This window comes from Nicotiana sylvestris, chromosome 9, assembly GCF_000393655.2.
Source record: "Nicotiana sylvestris chromosome 9, ASM39365v2, whole genome shotgun sequence".
Taxonomy (NCBI): Eukaryota; Viridiplantae; Streptophyta; class Magnoliopsida; order Solanales; family Solanaceae; genus Nicotiana; species Nicotiana sylvestris.
Genome location: NC_091065.1, coordinates 106,604,291 through 106,630,338, shown reverse-complemented (window position 1 = coordinate 106,630,338; position 26,048 = coordinate 106,604,291).

Below are 26,048 nucleotides of genomic sequence, written 5' to 3'. Positions count from 1 at the left end.
CTCAAATCTTCAAATGAAGATTCGAGACGAACGGAAGTGATTCGAGGCTCGTGGTTAGTGGATTTGTGTTCAGGACAGTGAGGTGGTCCTAGGGTGTTCAGGAGGTGGCCACCGGCGTCCATGCCGCCGGTTTTAATGGCGAGGGATACTGGGGCGGCTGCTAGGGTTCGAGGATGAGAAGGGGCTGTGTTTAGGACGAGGGTGTACAGTGGGGAAGGTGGGGTTTGGTTTGGGGGCGTGGGGTGTAATGGAGAACTTATATATGTATTGAGGATTTAGATCCTGGCCGTTGGATCAAGTGAGATCTATGGCCAGGATCCATCCACTTAGGAAAGACGGTGTCGTTTGGGCGTGATGGTGGGTGAGACCGGGTAAAGGGCATGGATCGGGCCATGTTGACGGGTTTAGAGGAGGGCCTGGATCCGTTGGATCAATGGGGTTGGACGGCTTAGATCATCTTGCCTGAAACGACGTCGTTGAGGCGAGTTGAACAGCCTGATCTGGACCGTTCGTTTGAATCAGATCAACGGCTTTGGTAGGGATGCCGATACGGCGTCGTTTGAGTCCGTGTTTGGGCAGGCTTGTTTTGGACTGGATCAGAGTGCTGGTTTGGGCCTGTTTTATTTCATTTCTTTTGGGCCCAAACCGGTTTTCCCTCACTCTTTTACTTTTCTTTTTTTCTCTTTTTTTTTTTTTAATAATAATAAATAAAATAGTGAAATTAAAATCAACAACACTGTGACATTTCCACATAATTATCACAAAATATTTAAGTAAGTTAAATCGCAACCTAGAACGAACGACGCACATATATTCATATTTTTGAATTTTCTTTTAACGACACATATACTTTATATATATATATATTTTTTTTATTTTCGTTTGATAATGACTAGATGCAAAATGGACAGACCCACAAACACATGTCACGGACAGATCGAAAAATTGTACAGCGAAACCATTTGTCACTATTTTTATTTTCTTTTGGAGCGATTGTCCGTAAAGCAAAAATCACGTGCTTACAGCTGCCCCTCTTTGCCCGAAGACACGAAGGGTTTTCGCGCAAAGATAAAGCGAGCGATTTTTGCCCGTCCGAATACTCCGTGTGAAGCATTTTTTGAAAAAGATTTGACCGAACCTTTGCTTCAGAGGTTTCCTACATATCCTGGGCTGAACAGGAATCAGGTCAATGTAGTTCGGGAAATCTTTGGTAGCTGGGACTACCGTGTGACTGTAGTGTTTGCTGTTGTTGTGCTGTTGTATGCTGCTGTAGGATGCTACGGCTCAACCGATCTCCCTATTACATTGCTTTAAAAGGAAAACAAGAAGCTAAACTGAACTGAGGATCCTGGAATCTTATCCCTCTTCAACTTGTTCTTGTTGCCTTGCTTTCTTGTCGGCTAACGCTTTCCTCTGATGCCTTTATCTTGTGACTTTGGGAGATGATGTTGGTCCTTTGCTGACGTTTGAATGCCAGTTTTCATCACTTTGCTTGATCTGCTGGGGATACGGCTTTCTTCTTTAAATCTTCCAATGGTTTCTTCAGTGGTATGTTTCTTTCATCAGCATCGTTATACTGGGCATGCTACAACGTTCCCAAACTGCTTCTTTTGAGACGCGTTCCTTTTTCCTTTTGAATTGTGCGCTTGCCTCTGCAGTTGTCTGCTTCTTGGTGCTGGGATTTCATTGTTTCCCGTTTGGGGATCTCTGTTGTACCCTTCCGTCTTCAGGTGGGGTGACTGATTCCCAAAATCTAGAGCTAAAGGGTATTCCCGCATTATACTGGTGGGCGACCTGGAACTTAAATGTATTCCCGCATTATACTGGTGGGCGACCTAGAACTTAAAAGTGTTCCCGCATTATACTGGTGGGCGACCTAGAACTTAAATGTATTCCCGCATTATACTGGTGGGCGACCTAGAACTTAAATGTATTCCCGCATTATACTGGTGGGCGACCTAGAACTTAAATGTATTCCCGCATTATACTGGTGGGCGACCTAGAACTTAAAAGTATTCCCGCATTATACTGGTGGGCGACCTAGAACTTAAATGTATTCCCGCATTATACTGGTGGGCGACCTAGAACTTAAATGTATTCCCGCATTATACTGGTGGGCGACCTAGAACTTAAATGTATTCCCGCATTATACTGGTGGGCGACCTAGAACTTAAATGTATTCCCGCATTATACTGGTGGGCGACCTAGAAGTTAAAAGTATTCCCGCATTATACTGGTGGGCGACCTAGAACTTAAATGTATTCCCGCATTATACTGGTGGGCGACCTAGAACTTAAATGTATTCCCGCATTATACTGGTGGGCGACCTAGAACTTAAAAGTATTCCCGCATTATACTGGTGGGCGACCTAGAACTTAAATGTATTCCTGCATTATACTGGTGGGCGACCTAGAACTTAAATGTATTCCCGCATTATACTGGTGGGCGACCTAGAACTTAAATGTATTCCCGCATTATACTGGTGGGCGACCTAGAACTTAAATGTATTCCCGCATTATACTGGTGGGCGACCTAGAACTTAAAATGTATTCCCGCATTATACTGGTGGGCGACCTAGAACTTAAAAGTATTCCCGCATTATACTGGTGGGCGACCTAGAACTTAAATGTATTCCCGCATTATACTGGTGGGCGACCTAGAAGTTAAATGTATTCCCGCATTATACTGGTGGGCGACCTAGAACTTAAATGTATTCCCGCATTATACTGGTGGGCGACCTAGAACTTAAATGTATTCCCGCATTATACTGGTGGGCGACCTAGAACTTAAAAGTATTCCCGCATTATACTGGTGGGCGACCTAGAACTTAAATGTATTCCCGCATTATACTGGTGGGCGACCTAGAACTTAAATGTATTCCCGCATTATACTGGTGGGCGACCTAGAACTTAAATGTATTCCCGCATTATACTGGTGGGCGACCTAGAACTTAAATGTATTCCCGCATTATACTGGTGGGCGACCTAGAACTTAAAATGTATTCCCGCATTATACTGGTGGGCGACCTAGAACTTAAAAGTATTCCCGCATTATACTGGTGGGCGACCTAGAACTTAAATGTATTCCCGCATTATACTGGTGGGCGACCTAGAACTTAAATGTATTCCCGCATTATACTGGTGGGCGACCTAGAACTTAAATGTATTCCCGCATTATACTGGTGGGCGACCTAGAACTTAAATGTATTCCCGCATTATACTGGTGGGCGACCTAGAACTTAAAATGTATTCCCGCATTATACTGGTGGGCGACCTAGAACTTAAATGTATTCCCGCATTATACTGGTGGGCGACCTAGAACTTAAATGTATTCCCGCATTATACTGGTGGGCGACCTAGAACTTAAATGTATTCCCGCATTATACTGGTGGGCGACCTAGAACTTAAAATGTATTCCCGCATTATACTGGTGGGCGACCTAGAACTTAAAAGTATTCCCGCATTATACTGGTGGGCGACCTAGAACTTAAATGTATTCCCGCATTATACTGGTGGGCGACCTAGAACTTAAATGTATTCCCGCATTATACTGGTGGGCGACCTAGAACTTAAATGTATTGAAATTGCTTCCCCGTTTTTCGAGAAAATTTTCGACAATCGGCAGAAAATTTTCTGCCCCGGTTTTTGGTGACTTCCATGGCGTTGCATCTTGCTGCCATCATCAATTCTTTGCTCTCCTGCAACAGACAAAAGGATTTAGTCAGTTTTAATCGTGGTGGTAGAGGGTGCCTTTCTGGCGAGCCATTTTTCTCTCTTCCCCCTTTCTTGCTCTTTGTCCCCATAATTGGTTGGCGGGCAAGGTTGCCTGTTGGGGGTCTCTAGCCTGCTGGGGATTGGTTTTCAATTTACCCCCTTTTCTGCTTTCTCTTTAAACACATGATGTGGGAGTCTGCTTCTAACCCCCGAAACCAATCCCTTTACTTCTTCCAAAATTTCCGGGCACAATCCTTGCATTGCCTGGGACCGGCCTTTAAGACTGTTTGTATTATCCTGTATTGGATGAATTCCTCTTCGGTTTCTGGTAGTAAGCTTTGAAAAATCCTTTCAAGACACATTTTTAGGAAAAGAAATAAAAGATATGGAAAGGAGCCAATCTTTCTGAACCAATATTTTTGTGGGAGGAGACAATCAAAAGAACTTATCTGGAGGACCCAACTGGTCCCTGTGATCATGGCATGCACCATTGATTCCCGACCCAGTCTATTTGTACCAATTGATTTGCCCGATGGTTTGACTTGCTGGGGATGATAAAAGAGTGTTCATTTCGTTTCGAATGTGGTAGTTTTGCTGATCTGTCTCGTCGCCTCATAGTGCCCTTCGAGGGGTTTTCACTGATGAGACTCTCTCTTTTCTCTCATCTCCCGGCGCCTTATGGTGCCTGTGAGGGTTTTCACCAATAAGACTCTCTCATTTCATATCCCTCATCTTACATCGCCTCTCGGTGCCTGCGAAGGTTTTCACCGATGAGACTCTCTCATTTTATTTCTTTCGAGGAATCGGGGCGTTGTAGATACGACCCTCTCTTCTGGAGACTCCTTTGGCTATCAATTCATTCCCAGTCTTACGATCCTCTTCTTTGCTGGGGATTGGTGTATTATTCTCGGTCTTATTTACCTGACTCGACATCTTTTGAACATTGATCGGGAGGTCTTTAGGACGTTGAATGTTGGTTCTGGTGTGGAGTTAAAGAAAGGCTATGAAAAATGAAAATAATTCGATGGGTGATGTGCTACAACTTTTGGAATCAAACCTTTGTTGGAATTTTAAAACATAACTTCTGCCCCAGGTTTCTTGCTTGGGGAATTTATTTTTTATACTTATGTTGCGCTATGTGCGTTACGCACGCTTTACGCACACTATGTACATTATGCATCGTATATCCACTATGATGCATACTATGACCGAGCCGTGAGGCGCCTACGTATCCTCTTTGAGGAATCAGGTCAAACGTAGTTCCCACGGTTTTGTATTTTTTTTTTCATTTATCTTTCTCTTTTCTTTCTCTCTTTTTCCATGTCTTTTCCATTAGTGATTCCAAAAGAGGGGTATGAAAGAATTACTTAGGCTCAAAGGGGGAAGCAAAGGTTAAAAGTGTTTGGATAGAAGAAAGAATTGCCTCCGTCATCTCATTATTCAACAAATGGCAAATACAAACAAATAAACCAAAATCTGCCATAATTAAAGAAATTACGCATAATATCTCTTGACTGCATCTGAATTGATAGCCATGTCGACACATCTACCTTCGACATCTGTCAAACACAAAGCACCGTTGGACAATACTCTGGTCACGATATAAGGCCCTTGCCAATTTGGGGCGAATTTGCCTTTTGCCTCGACCTGATGTGGGAGGATCTTCTTTAACACCTGCTGCCCTACCTCAAACTTCCTGGGGCGCACCTTCTTGTTATATGCTCTTGCCATTCTCTTCTGATACAGTTGACCATGGCACACTGCTGCCAATCTTTTCTCATCTATCAGGCTCAACTGTTCCAATCGAGCTTTTACCCATTCATCATCATCAATCCCGGCTTCAGTGACAATTCGGAGGGACGGAATTTCGACCTCCGCTGGTATCACGGCCTCAGTTCCGTATACCAACAAATAAGGAGTTGTGCCTATGGAGGTCCGGACGGTAGTGCGGTACCCCAATAAAGCAAAGGGTAATTTCTCGTGCCATTGTCTGGACCCTTCCACCATTTTTCGCAGTATCTTCTTGATATTCTTATTGGCTGCTTCGACTGCTCCATTCGCCTTGGGACGATATGGGGTGGAATTGCGGTGTGTAATCTTGAATTGTTGGCATACCTCTTTCATCAGGCTGCTATTAAGATTCGCACCGTTATCCGTGATGATCACTTTTGGGATCCCAAATCTGCAGATGATATGAGAGTGAACAAAGTCTGCCACTGCCTTCTTGGTTACTGATTTGAAGGTTTTAGCCTCAACCCATTTGGTGAAGTAATCAATGGTCACTAGAATGAACCTGTGACCGTTGGACGCTGCTGGCTCGATGGGCCCAATGACATCCATGCCCCATGCCACAAACGGCCAAGGTGCTGACATCGTATGTAACTCTGTTGGCGGAGAATGAATCAAATCTCCATGTATCTGGCACTGATGGCATTTCCTCACAAAAGTGATACAGTCGCGTTCCATGGTGAGCCAATAACACCCTGTTCGAAGGATCTTTCTTGCCAATACATATCCGCTCATGTGCGGTCCGCAAACTCCCGCATGTACCTCTTCCATAACCGTCATTGCTTGACTGGCATCTATGCATCTCAACAATCCCAAATCCGGGGTTCTTTTGTACAATACTCCTCCACTGAGGAAGAAACCATTCGACAAATGCCGAAGGGCTCTTTTTTGGTCTCTAGAGGCATGTTCTGGATATATCCCCATTCTGAGGTATTCCTTGATATCATGAAACCAGGGTTCGCCATCTGCTTCTTCTTCTATGGCATTGCAGTAGGCGTGCTGATCACGGACCTGGATGTGTAGAGGATCCACATACATTTTGTCAGGGTGGTGCAGCATTGATGCTAAGGTGGCCAAGGCATCCGCAACCTCATTGTGAACTCTCGGGATGTGTTTGAATTTTACCGATCGAAATTGCTTGCTCAGATCATGCAAGCATTGTCGGTACGGTATGAGCTTTAGATCTCGTGTTTCCCATTCACCCTGGATTTGATGTACCAAGAGGTCCGAGTCTCCCAAGACCAAGACGTCCCGGACATCCATGTCAGCGGCCAGGCGCAGACCCAGAATGCAAGCCTCATATTCGGCCATATTGTTGGTGCAATAGAAGCGTAGTTGAGCCGTGACAGGATAATGCCGTCCTGTTTCAGAAATGAGTACTGCTCCTATTCCAACCCCTTTTGCGTTCGCAGCTCCATCGAAGAAAAGCTTCCAACCCGGTTCCTCAGGTAATTCCAACTCATTTGTATGCATCACCTCTTCGTCAGGAAAATACGTTCTTAAGGGCTCGTATTTTTCATCAACGGGATTCTCTGCCAAATGGTCTGCCAGTGCCTGGGCTTTCATGGCTGTCCTCGTCACATAGACGATATCAAACTCGGTGAGCAGAATTTGCCATTTTGCCAACCTTCCCGTGGGCATAGGTTTCTGAAATATATATTTCAAAGGGTCCAAACGGGATATGAGATACGTAGTATATGAAGACAGGTAGTGCTTCAATTTCTGAGCTACCCAAGTTAGGGCGCAGCATGTTTTCTCGAGTTGAGTGTACTTGACCTCATGCACTGTAAATTTCTTACTGAGATAGTAGATGGCCTGCTCCTTCCTTCCTGTGTCATCATGTTGCCCCAGTACACAACCAAATGAATTTTCCAAGACCGTCAGGTAAAGGATTAGGGGTTTCCCGGGCTTAGGCGGGACCAATACGGGTGGATTAGACAGATACCCTTTGATTTGGTCGAAGGCCTCCTGACACTCTGCCGTCCAACCTACCGCAGCATCCTTTTTCAGCAGCCGAAATATGGGTTCACAAGTTGCTGTGAGTTGAGCGATGAACCTGCTGATGTAATTGAGTCTACCCAGCAAACTCATTACCTCTGTTTTGTTCCTTGGCGGTGGCAAATCTCGAATGGATTCAATTTTGGATGGGTCTAACTCAATCCCCCGTCGACTGACGATGAATCCTAGCAACTTCCCTGATGGAACCCCGAATGCGCATTTGGACGGGTTAAGCTTGATATCATACCTCCGGAGTCTTTGGAAAAATCTCCTTAGGTCTGCTACATGGTCCTCCTGACGCCAAGATTTGATGATCACATCATCGACGTACACCTCTATTTCTTTGTGTATCATGTCATGAAACACAGCAGTCATTGCTCGCATGTACGTTGCCCCGGCGTTCTTTAACCCGAACGGCATTACCCGATAGCAGTAGGTTCCCCATGGCGTAATAAACGCTGTCTTCTCAGCATCCTCTTCGTCCATTAGGATCTGATGATAACCCGCATAGCAATCCACAAAGGATCCGATCTCGCGCCCAGCGCAATTGTCGATCAGGATATGAATGTTGGGTAGCGGAAAATTGTCCTTGGGACTTGCTTTGTTGAGGTTGCGGTAATCAACGCACACCCTAATTTTTCCATCCTTTTTTGGGACTGGTACCACATTGGCCAACCACTCGGGATATCGAGTGACCCGAATGACCTTCGATTGCAACTGCTTGATCACTTCTTCTTTGATTTTTACACTCATTTCTGTTTTAAATTTCCTTAGTTTTTGCTTGACCGGAGGGTATGCCGGGTCAGTGGGTAGTTTGTGAACCACTAAATTGGTGCTCAATCCAGGCATATCATCATATGACCATGCAAAAACATCTTTGAATTCCCTGAGAGTTTCGATCAATTCTGCTTTGACATTCGGCTCAATGTGGATGCTAATTTTGGTCTCCTGGACGTTATCAGCGTCTCCTAGATTCACAGCCTCAGTGTCATTTAGGTTAGGCTTGGGTTTCTCTTCAAATTGGCACAGTTCTCGGTTTATTTCTTCGAAGGCTTCCCCTTCGTCACATTCAGATTCATCGTCACAAACGACCTTTTGCATCATTGAGTCGGTTTCAGATTGATTTATTAGACTAGGTCGAAGATCCGTTGTGCATGCCATGTCATTAGGACCAGTAAAAAGAGAACTGTTCAGAAAGAACAAAACAAGAAATTAAAATGGGACAAAAGAAAAGAACTTTATTAAATTTGCAGGATAAAAAGGGTTCACACTTTTACAAAACGAAAGTAAAATTGGGATTACACCCTTGAATAATCCGATCAAACAAACAAACAAACAAAACATTAATCAAAGCCTACTACCAAGACTCCCCTCGGACAGGAAGAGGAGTAACCGTCCAATTGTTGGTCTTGGCCTCAGGCCCCACAAATTGTATCTCTGCTCTGCTGGAACCCTCTCCAGCTTCCACCATACTGACATCCGCGAATAGTCTCTCAAAACTCTGATTCAGGTCTTCACTTATGCCGATCAAAGGTCCTCGAATCTTTGGGATCGCTGACCCCTTGGCACTAGCTTTAACAAAAGACCTTGAGAGGCGTGGCACTGGTTTAGGCAGAAACCAGACCCTCTTCTTCATTTTTCGCGCTTGCTTCCTGTCTGCTGCGGTTGGTTTGAACCCCAACCCGAAAGTTTCCAGATTCTTAGGAAGGGAGACAGGTTGGACTATCCCTTGAAGTTCAACTCCCAGGCCTTTTCCCGGCACAAACCCATTACCCAGCATTTCTGATATCATCATGACTGTTGCGGCAGCTACCCTAGGGTGCGGGATGATTTCTCCTTCAGAAATTTTGTTGGCCGACCCTGTATCGAGAATCTGGTAGACCCAGGGACCCTTGTCATCAGTGGTCTCTATGAAAGGCACAATGGTTCCGCCCATGGTGCATGTTGTATCCTCGCCGTGCAACACGACCTCTTGTCTTTCCCACTCGAACTTCACTGTCTGATGTAGGGTGGAAGGCACCGCTTTAGCTGCGTGAATCCAGGGTCGTCCTAACAGCAAGTTGTAAGATACCGTGGCGTCCAATACCTGGAATTCCATGGTAAACAGGACCGGGCCAATGGTTAGTTCAAGTACAACATCCCCCACAGTGGCTGTTCCGTTTCCGTCAAACCCTCGGACACAGATGCTATTCTCCCGGATTCTTCCACGGTCAATCTTTAACTGGTCCAGGGTGGATAATGGACAAATATTGGCGCTTGAGCCGTTATCCACCAATACTCGGGTTACCACCGAGTCTTCACATTTGACAGCTAGGTATAGAGCTTTGTTATGCTCCGTACCTTCCACCGGCAGGTCATCATCTGAGAATGTCACTCTGTTCACCTCGAAAATCTTGCTAGCAATGGTTTCCAGGTGGTTTACAGAAATCTCACTGGGTACATGGGCCTCGTTCAATATCTTTAACAGGGCCCGACGATGTTCCTCGGAATGGAGGAGTAATGACAATAGTGAGATCTGGGCAGGTGTTTTTCTCAGCTGCTCAACCACAGAATAGTCTTGTACTTTCATCTTCCTCAGGAAGTCTTCAGCCTCTTCTTCTGACACTGGCTTCTTGGTTGCCACTGGGTTGGTTTTTCTTAACTCCACCGGAGCAAAGCATCGACCTGATCGAGTCAGCCCTTGCGCTTCACAACTGACTTCTTCCACCTGTTTTCCTTGGTATGTCACCACTGCTTTTTCATATTTCCAGGGCACAGCCCTGCTGTCAAGCATTGGCAGTTGGACCACCGGCTTTATGGTCACCCGTTCTCTACATACCCCTTTCAACATGACTGCCGGTGTGGGCAGGATCCCTGGTATTACCAACTTGCTTGGCTCGGGTTTGCTTGCTATGACGGACGGGCTCTTCCCCCATATTACTACCGGCTTGACGCCTTCTCCCTGCGACTGTACATTTGTTTCTCCACTGGTTACGACTTCTTTTGGGGCAGCTTGGATCATCATCACTGTTTGTGAGGGTTTTCTTAATTCTCCTCCCTCACACACCAACTCAATCATGTGAGTTTCGTGGTGCGCTGGCAGTGGGTTTTGGTTGATGTTAGGAGCCTCTGGTGTCTGGACCTCGATCTTATTGGTGTCAATAAGATCCTGTATGGCATGCCTTAACTTCCAGCACTTCTCGGTATCGTGCCCGAGCATCCCTGAACAGTATTCACAACTGATTGAACGATCCAAATTCTGAGGCGGGGGATTTGGTTCCCGAGTATGGACAGGACTAACCAAACCCAATTGCCGCAGCTTGTGGAACACAGCGGTGTAGGTTTCTCCCAATTCGGTGAAGGTTCTTTGCTTCCGCAACCTGTCATTCCTAGCATCTGGATTTCCCCGGAAACCTGCCCCTGAAGGATTTCTATATGCCCTTGGTGGAGGGTAAGTGTTTTGTGGTGGTGCACATATGTTCTGGGGAGCCGGTGCGCGCCATTGTGGGCGAACCGGAGGCTGAGTGTATACCTGGGCTTGGTGTACGGAACAATGTGGTTCTCGAGGTGGATAGAAATTTTGTGGTGGGTTGTATGGGTAGTTTGACCTGTGAGGCCTGGGTTGGTTGTAGTGTGGCCTGCCAGCCCTGGACCAACTGCCTGCCTCGATCGTGGCAACCTCTTCTTTCTTTCTTCTTAACGCACCTCCCGTGCCGCTTTGAATAGCCTGGGTTGTGGCCTTAAGTGCCGAATAGTTTAAGATCTTGTCCGACCTCAAACCTTCTTCTATCATGACCCCTATTTTGACCACCTCGTTGAAAGATTTTCCAACCGTTGTCACCAAGTGACCAAAGTAGGTTGGATCCAATGTCTGCAAAAAGTAGTCTACCATCTCTCCCTCTCTCATGGGAGGATCGACCCTAGCTGCTTGTTCTCTCCAGCGGAACCCGAACTCGCGAAAACTTTCCCCGGGTTTCTTCCCAGTTCTCAGTAACGTGAGACGGTCAGGAACTATCTCCAGATTGTACTGGAAATGACCTGCAAAAGCCTGCGCCAGGTCATCCCACGTGTACCACCTGCTGAAATCCTGCCTGGTATACCATTCCAGTGCAGATCCGCTCAGACTTTGGCCGAAATAAGCTATCAAAAGCTCATCCTTGCCTCCTGCCCCTCTCATTTTGCTACAGAATCCCCGCAAATGTGCCATGGGATCACCGTGCCCTTCATATAAATCAAACTTGGGCATCTTGAACCCAGCCGGGAGTTGGACATCTGGGAAAGGGCACAGATCTTTGTATGCCACGCTGACTTGATTGCCCAGCCCGTGCAAGTTCCTGAAGGATTGCTCCAGGCTTTTGAACTTTCTTAACACTTCATCCTGTTCAGGGGCCTTAACCGGCTTCTCAACCTCTGCCGGTACTTCCAAATGGGGATTGTAAGCCTGTGGTTCCGGTGCGTGGAATGTAGGCTCAGGGGGATAGTATTGTGTATCGTGAGCCTGAAACAATGGCTCACTGGTCGTTCGCTGCAAAGGGGCTGATGCAGGTCCCACAAAAATGGGAATATTGGGTGTTGGGAGAGGTTGATGGGGTGGTGGAGCTTGGGAGTCATGAGGGCTTCTTTCTTGATGATAGAGGGGATTTGGGCGGCTTGTGGAAGGGCCAGAGTGAGGGTACTCCGGCACGTGTCCCAGTGTCTCGGGGCTCTTTTGCGTTTTGGCCAGGGCTAGCTGCATTGCATGCATCTCTAGTCCCATCCTTTCAATCTTTTCCATTGCCTCTTTTAGCAACTGGCTCATCGGCCTTTCTTCCTCATTACTATTCTCTGAAGTAGTCATGCTTGTTGCTACCGGTCCTTTGGATCTGGTTTGGTATGAATGTGTTGCCAGAATTCTTTAACAACTAACTGTCTGGTATCAGACAACAACAAACTTTGTTAGTGTTAGAGCTTAACAGATTTGATCATAACACATAGAGGATGCAATGCACCTAGGCAGTTAATCGTTTCTACATGCTTTGCCTCAAACAACATACGTCATCCCGGTTTGCTCATTCATCCCTTTTTAAAGTACTTTGGGAAACCCTGTGTTTTATTTTGTATTTTTATTTTTATTTATTAAAAGCGGTCGAATCTTATGGGGATTGCCTACGTATCACGTCCCCGCGTGAATCAGACCAGGCGTAGTTCTGCCTTAAAGTAAAGAAACACACAATTCTTGTGAAATCATTGAATTCATTCTCAAAATTTTGCTATTACAAATTACATCAAGCAAGGAATAGCAATAGTACAGACTCCACGGTTTTAAACTCGGTTTAACGAAAAAGAAAACAACATATGGAAAAACAACCAAAGCCAAATAAACAGGACTTGACCAAAACTAATTCTCCAATTTAAGGGGCCGCGAGGCATCATCCGACCTTTTCGCGGCTCTAGGTGTAAGGTCTCTTTGCAAGCTCTTCAACTCGTTCATAATCCGGCGGACGCAGCCCATGATGGAAACAAGGAGGGTCTTCCGAGGTGTTCGCTCATATGCCAAGCATTTCATGTAGATGTAATGCCCTATTTCATCAATCCTTCCCCGGATGTTGTCCCTTTCTGTGAACAAATGCCTTATCTGTTGGTTCTTCAATCCCAGTGTTTGCGCATTGTTGGCAAGCTGATCCTGGAACATCTCCATTTGCCTTTCCATTCTGGTCATTGCATCGTAATATTGCCTTCTGTCGGCTTGGGCATTTCGTGTTTGCTTGAGGATCCTTTCTCGAAGAGAGGCATTCGTTTCCCTTAATGTCCCGATGCTCAGTTCATACTCCCTTATGACTTGTTGCAGGCGCTGCCTCCGAGCCATCGCACCCTTTGCCCACTTGGTTCGCAATTTTGCTGTGCTGGCCCTGGCTTTTTCCAAATCTTCCTGGCATTCCGCAACCTGATCTTTTAACCCTGCTATCAATCTTTTATCTGCCCGGCTTCCTAGCTGGCTATTAGCCTCTTTTTTCATTCTCCGGATCTGAGCTTTGAGGATCTCGCCTTCTCTGATTAACTTGTTCTTTTCTCCCTTGTGGGCAGCAGACTGTAATTGGCACTCAAACTTCATATCCTGAACTTGTTGCTTCAGTTTGCCTGCTTTGACAAGATATTCCTGCTCTTTGGCCAACCAGCCCCACTGTTCTTGTGAAGATTTGGCAAATTCTTGCAGGTGAGGTCTTTTGGTCGGTCTTCCAGATGATGTCTCCCCTTTGTACCAGGCCTGATACCCGGGCGAAACTTCCCCTTTTGCCCGATTCATTACACAAGTATTTGCTTCTAAGTATTGACATTGGCTCCAAATTTGACGAACCCTTGCTTCAGGAAACTGGCCGTCGGGACTGATCTCGATTACCTGGATGCTCAGATCCTCGTCTTTCGGCACTATCTGATACCTCCCAAGTTGCCTTAAAACCCGATGCGGCGCGTATGGTTGAATACTTTTAAGTCCCATTAAGAGAAAATGGGGCCTGGCTGCTGGCATGTATATGACTTCGTCGATCGGTAGCCACCCTAGCGCCCACTGTATTTGACTGGCGTTGAGGGTATGGAAATATGAGGTCCATGCTATAACTCCTTCTGGTAGGTAGGTTTCATCAACTCTGGTATAGAACTCCTCTATGCAGGTCTTTCCAGCGGATCCATGGCTCAGAAACTGGGCTCGGTGACATAGGTGTTCGATCATCCACATTTGCAACAACAAATTGCAACCCTCGAAAAAGCTTCCTCCGGCTTTGCAAGAAGTGAGTGCCCGGAATATATCAGATACTATCATGGGCGCCAACGTACTATCACTCTGTGTGAGCAACGTACTGACGACCCCTGCTATCTTTATGTCAATATTCCCATCTTTTCTTGGGAATACTAGTAGTCCTAAGAAAGTTATCATGAAAGCAATTCGTCTATGTTCTTCCCACTTTTGGCGATTACCTTTGCTGCACAACTGGTTTTCTGGCTTGTCGAATCCTCCTATGTGACCATATCTTTGATATATGAAACTCATGCTGCAAAAACCTTTTGCCAAGTCAGGGTTATGAATTGTTCTGACTATCTTTAAGGAGTCCAGGAACCGGTGTACTGCTACAGCTCTTGGAGCAATCAGATATTTGTGCCTCAAAGGAGTCTCAGTGCTGCCGATATACCCTGCTATTTCTTCTAAAGTTGGGGTAAGTTCAAAATCTGAGAAACGGAAGACATTGTGCGCAGGATCCCAGTGGGGGACTAGTGCCCTTATGATATCTCCTCGTGGCCTGATATCCAACAAACTCGTGAGGCCTTTCAGATACTTCTTGATTTCGTCATGCCCCTCTTTGCCCAAATCATTCCACCAGAGCCGCAATTGGAGGGGAATTTTATTCATGATTGAAAAGGGTTCATTCGGAATCGTGCTCATTCTGCACATTTATTAATAAGATTTTAACAAACGACACTTATCCTGATAAAAACAAAAATATATGCGATTTTTTTGTGAATTTTGAATTTTCGTATATATATATATAAAAACTTTCTAAAGAAGTCAATAACGGAAAATATTTTGGATTTTTGTTTCGAAAACTGGGAGCCTGAAAGGACTTTTCTAGACCTTTAGCAAGATGAATACTTTTGCCACAAATAAAGATATATACATTTTGAAGTAAAGCAAAACTTTTGAATTTTTCATATATATATATATATATATATATACATATATTTGCAACAAATAATAAAAGTAAAGACAACACAAGACTCTTTTTTTTATTATTATTATTTTCATAAAAAAAACCAAAAATAAGATCTCTCCTTTTTTTTTGATTTTTATGACAAGACAAACTCTATATTTCTATTGATATTTTATTTTTATTTTTTTTGTTTTTGAAAAACAGAACAACGACTTTTTTTTTTTTCAAAATTTTGGCAGAGTTTTGACAGTATTTTTTTTTCTTTTTCTTTTTTTTTCAACAATAAACAATCAATTCCTAACCGTTATTTCACTCTTTTTTTTTCCACAATATTCCAAATATTCAAACACCGGTCAGCATGCGGGCATGAGACAAATAAATGCACGGACAACAATAGGATGCATCAGAATGGTCTTTTCATATCAGGTTGCTAGTCCTAGACGGACCCAACCCCTGTGTTGAGTCCCCTAAGTCATATGCAACATGATGCAAATAAGCGTTCCTACTAGGGATCCGGCATGAAGTCACGTTATTCTATGTTCAAAACCTGGGTCGGTGTTCTAGACAGTGTACCCGAGCGGACAACTCGAGTTGAGGAAGGAGCTCCTTTCCGGGAACCAAAAGGCCAGCCGGCTTAGAAACTTTCCGAGCCTCTTTTATTTAGGGTATGACACTAACAGAATAGGGAGTCTCAACCAGTAAGCACATCCCCAGAGGTAAGAAGAGAAGGGTTTCGGCACAGTTTATATACAGTTCAAATAATATCAAAGCGGTAAAAGTAGCATTTTGCACATTTAGGCTAAAACAAATAATAATAAAATCAGATAATAAATAAAGCCAAATAATAACAATTATTCTAAGCTCGAATTCTTAACCCTGAACCAGTGGTTCTGGGTCTGATCCCCAGCAGAGTCGCCAGAGCTGTCACACCTCCTTTTTCCGCACCCGAGAGGGTACAAGGAGTTTTTTTCCAATTAAAGGACAATCGAAAGGGGATTTATTTGTCTATTTCAGAGTCGCCACTTGGGAGATTTAGGGTGTCCCAAGTCACCAATTTTAATCCCGAATCGAGGAAAATAGTGACTCTATATTACAGTCCGCGTACCAGAAATCCGGATAAGGAATTCTGTTAACCCGGGAGAAGGTGTTAGGCATTCCCGAGTTCCGTGGTTCTAGCACGGTCGCTCAACTGTTACATTCGGCTTGATTATCTGATTTTATACAAGTGTGAACTTATGTGCAAAATTTAACTTTTAACCGCTTTTATCATTTACTGTTATTTTATAAGACTTGCAACGTCGTGAAAACATATCTCGAACCATGTTACATCAATGCACCCGTGGTTGTTGACATATCTCGACTCGGTTGAGATTTGGATTTGGGTCACATAAATGTGCACCCGAATTAAGGAGAATAAATTATTAAGACGCGCCTAAAGCAACTAGCGTATTGTTGTTTTGGGGAAGGCCGAAAAATTCGCTAAACGGCCTGTCCCGAATTCTAAGTGTTTTAATATATATATACAGTTAGAGGGCCCCGCAGCTGTGTACATTTTTGTTTGACGAGGCTCGTCTCGTTCTACTTTTAAAAGGAATTTGCGACGTCATGGACATGCATCTCGAACCACGTCACAATCAATGTACCCGTGATTAGAAATACATTTCGAATCCGTCGAGATTTGGATTTGGGTCACATAAATGCGCACCCGATTTTAAGAAGGTAAAATTATTAAATACGCGCTTAAAGAGGCTATCGCGTTATTATTCTGGGAGGGCCGTGAGGTTTGCTAAACGACCCATCCTGGAAAACTGAATGCTTCGATAATATACATTTAGCGAGGGCCCCGTAGCTTGTGCGTTTTTATTTGTCGAGGCTCATCTCGTTTTTATTTTAAAGGGATATCCTATAGCAACTACGTTTCTTGTCGCATTTGTCTCCATTAGTTGAGAATAAAAAAATGACCCTACTCAATTACATGCTTGCAGGTTATTATAACGGAATTCCGAGTGCATGTGCAGAGTAAGAAAACATGGCCATGCACATGGGCAGCTAATCGAGCATTGTGGGCCCAAACCCAGCCCACACAGTATCGGCTGGACCTGGGCCGATGCCTTTCTGATGAAAGCCTGCTGGGTTCGTTTGATCCGGGATCGACCTTCGTGAGGTTGAGAAGTGCAGGCTTGCACCGTTTATTTTAAGGCAATGGCTTGCCAATTATAGGAGGACAATTTATCAAAAGGACACAAAATTAACTAACATGGATAGTTCTATGTATTTAAAGACATGCTAACCTTATAAAACCTAAGATACAACCTACTGCATTGGGGACCCTTTTATCTATCAGCCTACATATACAAACTAACACTCAATCACCATATATTGATATCTACTGGGCACACAGGCTACCTTCAGTATCTAAACAAAAATGTAAACTATTATACATTAAATGAGGTTCAATATAACAGTCTATGTACGAAATAAACAACTTCAGCTCTTCTCTTTTATATTCATGCTTAAACTCTCAAGTTACATCGGCACTGTTAATTGCGTACCTGGTATAGCAAAGCAGAAGAAGAAGGAGAATTGTCAGCTGAGGGGTATGCGGCAAATACAACAACAGCAGATAAACAACAATAACACAGCAACAATCCAACAACCACAAATGTTTTCCACAGCCCACAAACAACCAGCAATATTTCCCAGAACAAAGAAAACCAGCAAATAGTCGAGCACCAAATGAGCAATCCCAGGAAAGAGTAATGAACCAGTAGGAAATCCAAGATACCAAATGTGACAGCAACAGAAAAACCCAATAACCACAAAGCTCAGCTAATACCCGATACAGTTTCAGCAATCAGGAAGACTAAGACTCGAACCACAGCACACAGAAAACTCAGTATAGTAACAATCGCAGCAGAAATACACAGCCTTTCTCTTAATGGAACAGTAATGATCCTAATTAGAATAACTGGCTTGGCTAGAATAGCCCAACCAATTTAGCTTCTCCTGCAGTTTTGGGCAGTGATTGGTTAAAGTGTTCTGAAAATTTCCCCTTTTGTTTTCTCTTTTTTCTGAAGACCAAAAGTCCAGCCTCGTTTAAGTTATCAAATGGCCTATTTATAGGCCAAATGAACCAGTACAGCTGAGCTGCCTGCCCTGCCAATTGGCAGAATGCCCATACCCTTTAAGCCCATGCCTAAGCATCTTTGGTGCCAGCCCCTTTGCTCCCCACGCCTGGTCTTTGTTTAATCAAGAGTTATGGGCTCGTTTTATTTATTCATTTTAAACCCATACTCTTGTGTCTTGTCCCCCCATTAGCATTAGTTTAATCCTAATTTCGTACCCCATTTGTCAGCTCACTTAAACTAATTACTTCTGTTCTTTTTGACACCCCAGAATACCCCTGTTAAACCCTGGTTATCACTGTCTTGACCCTTTGCAGCATCAGGGCATTTTTGAACTGATGAGAGTTCAAATTCAGGACTGCCTAGACTGAACCCTTTTAGTCATTTTTATAATGCCAACAAACCATTTCAAACATTACTGGGACATTCAGTCAGTGTCCGAGTTCAATTAGTTACGTGAAAATACTAGCTCATTCGATTCATTAGTTATAGCAAACTAATCGACGACATTTATCGAGTCGACTATACTAATTATAACAGGTAATAATCAGTCGCTCATATAAACAATACATTCAGGGACCTAAAGGGTATCAGACAACTTTTGTTCAATTACTGGGAACCTATATAAGTTTATTCATTTGACGACTAATCTAATCGAACATGTTCATCACAGAATACATTCAAATCATACACAGAAAACAATTGACCAAATAAAAGGTCTTTACAGAGATGAAAGAAATCCAAAAAAAATAACAAAATAACAACCAAACACAAAGAGATATGCTGACAACTTATTTAGAAATAAAACAAAAGAAAGGAAAACTTACCAAAATGTTTAAATCAAACAGACCCAAATCTGATTCAACTCCGAATTTTTGAGGCCGAACAAACTTTAATCAGGGTGTTTTCACATGAGAACACCTTGATTAAGGTCTATTAGACCTCAAACCCATGTCAAAACTGGCCGGGTTCCCCAGGTGCATGTGTTTCAAGTTCTGGATTTCCAGATCTGGATTTTTAGGAGTTGTGGGTAGATTCGGACCAAACCAAGCTTGGTTTGGTCACGAGGAAGGTCAGGGGAGTGTCTGGTATGAAGATGGGATGGTTTGGCATAGATCCGGGTTCGACTCAAATCTTCAAATGAAGATTCGAGACGAACGGAAGTGATTCGAGGCTCGTGGTTAGTGGATTTGTGTTCAGGACAGTGAGGTGGTCCTAGGGTGTTCAGGAGGTGGCCACCGGCGTCCATGCCGCCGGTTTTAATGGCGAGGGATACTGGGGCGGCTGCTAGGGTTCGAGGATGAGAAGGGGCTGTGTTTAGGACGAGGGTGTACAGTGGGGAAGGTGGGGTTTGGTTTGGGGGCGTGGGGTGTAATGGAGAACTTATATATGTATTGAGGATTTAGATCCTGGCCGTTGGATCAAGTGAGATCTATGGCCAGGATCCATCCACTTAGGAAAGACGGTGTCGTTTGGGCGTGATGGTGGGTGAGACCGGGTAAAGGGCATGGATCGGGCCATGTTGACGGGTTTAGAGGAGGGCCTGGATCCGTTGGATCAATGGGGTTGGACGGCTTAGATCATCTTGCCTGAAACGACGTCGTTGAGGCGAGTTGAACAGCCTGATCTGGACCGTTCGTTTGAATCAGATCAACGGCTTTGGTAGGGATGCCGATACGGCGTCGTTTGAGTCCGTGTTTGGGCAGGCTTGTTTTGGACTGGATCAGAGTGCTGGTTTGGGCCTGTTTTATTTCATTTCTTTTGGGCCCAAACCGGTTTTCCCTCACTCTTTTACTTTTCTTTTTTCTCTTTTTTTTTTTTAATAATAATAAATAAAATAGTGAAATTAAAATCAACAACACTGTGACATTTCCACATAATTATCACAAAATATTTAAGTAAGTTAAATCGCAACCTAGAACGAACGACGCACATATATTCATATTTTTGAATTTTCTTTTAATGACACATATACTTTATATATATATATTTTTCTTTATTTTCGTTTGATAATGACTAGATGCAAAATGGACAGACCCACAAACACATGTCACAGACAGATCGAAAAATTGTACAGCGAAACCATTTGTCACTATTTTTATTTTCTTTTGGAGCGATTGTCCGTAAAGCAAAAATCACGTGCTTACACAACTGAATACAGCTGAATAAAACTCTTGAATGCAACAAAATATATCTAACTTCTGCTGAATAAAATAGTTGAATATAACTAACTACAACTGAATACAGTTGTATAAAACACTTGAATACAACTAACTACTGTTGAATAAAATAGTTAAATACAACTGATTAAAACTGAATACAAGAAAATACGCATAACTTTTTAATACATCTAAAATATATAAATGAATGCTACTGAATACATGTGAATACAGCTGAAATATACATTTGAATACAACTGAATGCAAATAGGCGATTTGGGCGATCTAGAGAGAGAAACAGCCTTATGGCTTCGCCGGCCGGCGGCCAGCCATTAATTCCGGCTGGTCATCCCCCTAACACATCTGCCCAACCTCCTACAACAATTACAAACAATCCCCAGCCCTCAAATCCCACAAACGAAGTCATGAATTACGCAAAAGCTGTGAACCCTACTTCGACGACCACTGCCAAGCAGAATCGAGCCGCTACAGTTGAACCAATTGCTCTTCATCTATCAAAATCAACGAATTAAACTTACCCTAAGCGATTGTAATGGAGTGATAATAGAGGAGAACTAGAGAAGTTGGGTGGGAGAAGAGGTATGAATCGTGGGTTGAGGGAGAAAGAGTAAAGTGTATACAAAAAGAGAGAGAGAACGTGGTTAGTCAATTTTACTGTGATTATGTGAGAGAAAAGACTAAAAAGGAGAGAGAAAAATCTTATTTAGCATATATGGTGCCTTAAATGTAGGATGTAACTATAATTAGATATTTGGCTATAAAGTATAAAAGGTATCTATAGAATGTAATATTTTAAAATGATATTTATTTAAAATAAATAGGGTACTAAGGTTTTCTATAGGGGGTAAAAATTCCTATTAGTTTCTAGAATGACCCCTGGGTTAAGGCAGGCACACTCCTCCGCTGTCTTATTCAAGGTCCATTACTACAACACCATATACAACTAAAATACCATCCTTCTTAATTTCAGAGGGGTGGGATTGGGCTAATATTCCGTTCGATTTACCTTCAGATATACAAATCACCATCCAAACACCCTACATTTCTTCGTACAAAAGAGAAACAAATCACACATTTTGGGCTCACACCTAATATATATTTTTCTGTCCATTCCATGTATAATGCATTAGCAAATAACAACACTCAAATAATTTCTCCCCCTCGAAATTTTAAATGGATTTGGGCTTTTCCAATATATCCTAATGTCAAAACTTTTATTTGGCTTCTCAACCATAACAGATTGCCCACGCGTCACTTTTTTCATTGAGAAATTTTCATAAAACACTATCTTTTAGTAGTAATTAGCCATTTATAGATACCATTTGCTATATTACGGAATATAGATACCTTTTTTGTGGTTATAAGATGTATTTGATGTATTTAAGCTATTGTATTCATGAATACAGTAGCAAAAATAGGCGTGAATTAGGGAAGTACAGCTAATCAGTTGTTGTATTCGAGTGTATTCGACTGTATTCATGGAGTGAAATATGGGATTACAGTTGGACAGATTATTGTATTCGACTGTATTTGACTGTATTCACTGCGTGAAATAGGGGATTACACTATTTTTAAAATGGAAAGTGAACCAATTAACATAATGGACTCCTAATATAACTCAAACTCAATTATAACACACAAATTTTGTATTTTTCACTTATAAAAAAGATTCTCAACCGCAAAATACCCCAAAAACATAGCAATCTTCAGAGAAATTATATAATACATCTGAATACATAAATTATATTAATTAAAAAAATTCAATCGAATACATTCATACATATAGCGAGGCAATGAATACAATGAAATAGACATAATACAGAGGGATACATTGAAATACAATGAGAAAAAAGACACTGAATACAATGAAATATATGGAATACAACGAGATACATTGATTTACAAAGAAAAAAAAGATATTGAATACAATGAAATACATAGAAATACAGCGAGATACATTGAAATGCTCTTTAAAAAAAAGGCAACAGAATTTTCAAATTGCTCAACCCCAAACTTCAGACGATCAATTTTAGTCGACAATTTCCGACGACCCATCGAATTCCGACCATGATTCCATAAGCAGTGTTGAGAGAAAGAAGAAAAAAAAGAAGACAACGAGAAAGATCCAAATCCGTTGGAGTCGTCTCCTGTAGAAGAAGAAAACGACTGCAACCCCAAACTATGTTATTGAAGCAAGAAAAAACAAAAATCTATTCCCTGTTTGTGGAGTTGTCCTTTAAGTTCAAATACCAAATTACCAATCTATCGTGTGCAGAAAGTAATTATTCTTTCACTAAGAATAATTGATTAACCATTAGGAATATGCCGTTGCAGTCGTCGGATGTGAAAGTCGGAGCAATATTTGAGGTGAGTTTTGCACAAATTCGGTGGAAGGAGGAGGAGATCGGAAATTTTAATGGGATGGGGGAAGAGAATGGGATGTATCAAAGTAGAGAGAGAAAGAAAATAGTGTAACTGATTAGCGTATTTAGTGGCTTAGGGCTAGAAGGTAACCAAAATTAAATAATTTGCTATAAACCTTAAAAGGTATCTATAGAATATAATTTTTTTAAATGGTATTTATTTAAAATAAATAAGGTCTTAACCTTTGCTATAAGAGGTAAAAATTTCTTTTTCATTCTATTGGTATTTAACAGATGCAACCTGTCACTACTGTCAGGAAGCCAACGAGACTTTAACCCACATTTTTTAACTTGTGTCAATGCCCAAATCTATTGAGCCTCACTAGGGCTTTAGGGCCATATTAGTGGGCTCACACATATGGATCACCCACAACAATGGATGATCTCTCTAATCCATTAAAATTCACCCCAGTTACCTCATAAGCTTAGTCCTCGAACCTTTTTACCATTAAATCTATGGAACATATGGCTAACACGAACTGTAACTTCTACGAACAAATACTCTCTCCAGTTAGCACAAATTATACAATCCATCAAGCAATAGAATTTTTCTATTTGGCTGCTTCACACCATGCAAACCTACGAGAGTAAAAATTGCACTTAGACGGATACCTCCAAAGCCAAACTTTTACAAACTCAATAGAGATAGAGCCAATTCTCACACATATAATACAGATGGCATTGGTGGATTCATTTTAAATCACCTCGGCGAATGGATCGTGGGTTTCACAGGCAAAACACCATATTCAACTTGTATTGCTGCAGAACTACAGGCCCTGATCCAAGGCCTTAAACTAGATTTACAACTAAATCAAACGCCACTTCAAGTAGAACTAAATGCGAAGGAGGTAATCACCTTATTAGATAACGACAATATTATATATACTAATATGCTTCTTGATTGCAGGCACCTTCTCCAGCTGCTACATAATTCAATCGTCCATTATGCGTACAGAGAACAAAATAGGGTAGTTGATCAACTAGCAAAAGCAGGCAGTAGTTTGGAAAGTAACGTTACTTTACAAATTTTTGAAGTACCACCACTTTTTGTGATAAAAAAACTTGACGGAGATAAATAAGGGTTAACTACTACAAGGGCAATCCTGGTCACAGCAAGACAGCCAGCAGAAGGCCATGCTTTTTGGAAGCAACCTGGCAAATGATACCCTTTGGACCTACCCTTTGGCACAACGACACACCAAAGCCACATAGTAGAAACTCCTGGTGTTGTGAAGATGGTCTCATTAGGGACACTACAAACAACGTAGCTACTACTACTAATACTTTTGTTTGTAGTAAGGGGCGATCTGAGCACCGCCATCTCTGTACGCAAACATTTTAATTAATGAAAAAGTTATCTTTCCAACCAAAAAAAAGAGACAAAAGATAAACAAATTCAGACATTAAAAAAGAAACTGAAGCTGAACTAAAAATCATACCTTTAAATGATAAAGGAAATTTTATTGGATTATAGTAATGTTGAACCGGAAAGAAACTAAAGGCTTCAATCAATAATGCAGAAAACTTTGTGTAATAAAAAATACCAACCCTGCCTATAACTGTAGCCCATAGATTTTCATTGTCGTATTTTCTTACCTTGAAAGAAGCAAGGCAGAAGGAAAAAGAAAGAACGGAAAATGGCCAAATATAGCTCTGTACCATCTGAAAAAGACCTTTTCTTATACTTTGAGTCTAAATATACTCTAGCCGTTATACTACTGGTTCAAATATACTCCTTTTCCGTTAAGTTTATCCAAAGTGAACATCCAATCCAATGTGATACTGATATTTGATGTGGTGGATGTCACATGGCTTGTCACCTCAGCGCCCCTAACCCATTAAAATTTCCTCCCCACACCACTATTGCCATCATTATCGCTACTATTAAAAATATTGTATTTCAAATTTTAGTCTTTTATATACCGATTAGGGGCATTGAGGTGGCATGCCATGTGGCATCCACCTCATCAAATATCATTGCCACGTAGGATTAGATATCCAACTTAATAGAAGAGAGAGATATTTGAACTAATAGTATTACAACAGTGATATATTTGGACCAAAAGTATAATGAAGGGTATATTTAAGCCTTTTCTAATAGTACATGGGTAGGTAAATACTTACCCACACCGGGTGTTTACACCAAACTATATTAACTCACTATGGTTACTTAATTGAATTAGATGAGAATGCATATGATTTACCATGGTTAAATGATTTAAGTCAATATGCAAGACACATGTCATGTATCTATTAATTTGGTGTAAACACCCGATGCAAGTAAGTTTTTTCTTTACATGGGTATGTTTGGCCCTTTTCCGAAGAACGAAACAAGGGGCGCCAGGAAAAGAAAAAAAAATAATAGAAGTGAGTTTAATGTTGGGCTATGTAATTGAAAAGAAAAATCAAGTTATATACAAAATGAGTCAAACTAAGTAAGAAGGTAAAACATGAGCCAACTTTTGTAGCATTGTAGCTTCAACGGGTAGGTAGAGTAATTTTTTTTTAAAAATTATTATACTAAACAATAAACACTCATATAATGTAATTTAATAGTAGGCTTGGTCAAGCATTTTTCGGTCAAAACTATTTTTTGTCAGAAAATACTATTTTCAAAATTAAAGTGTTTGGTCAAGCTTTTAGAAGGAAAAGATGCTTTTGAGCAGAAGCAGAAACATTTTTTGAGAAGCATAAAAAAATAATTTCTCCCAAAAAAATACTTTTTTGAAAACACTTTTATAATTATACACTTAAAAGTACTTTTTAAAAATTTTGTCAAATACTAATTGATGCTTAAATGTGCTTTTCAAATTAATTAGTCAAGCACAGACTATTTTTTATCAAAAATATTTTTTTAAAGATACTTTTGAGAAAATCACTTTACAAAATAAGTTGATTTTGGAAGCTTGGCCAAACAGAACATTAGTTTCGACTACATCCTTGTATTTTAAAAGTAAATATTTCAATACCTTATAATATGAAAATCCTATACTCAAATACCTTATGAGACATATTCCTAACTAAAATATTCAAATAGAATTTTCTAAATACATTTAAGACTATAAGTAAATTCCGTTAATATATCATTATTTATGAAATTTAAGAAAAGAGGATAATAATTTTTGTTGAAAATTTTTCAAGCCTTTAATTAAAATGAGAATAA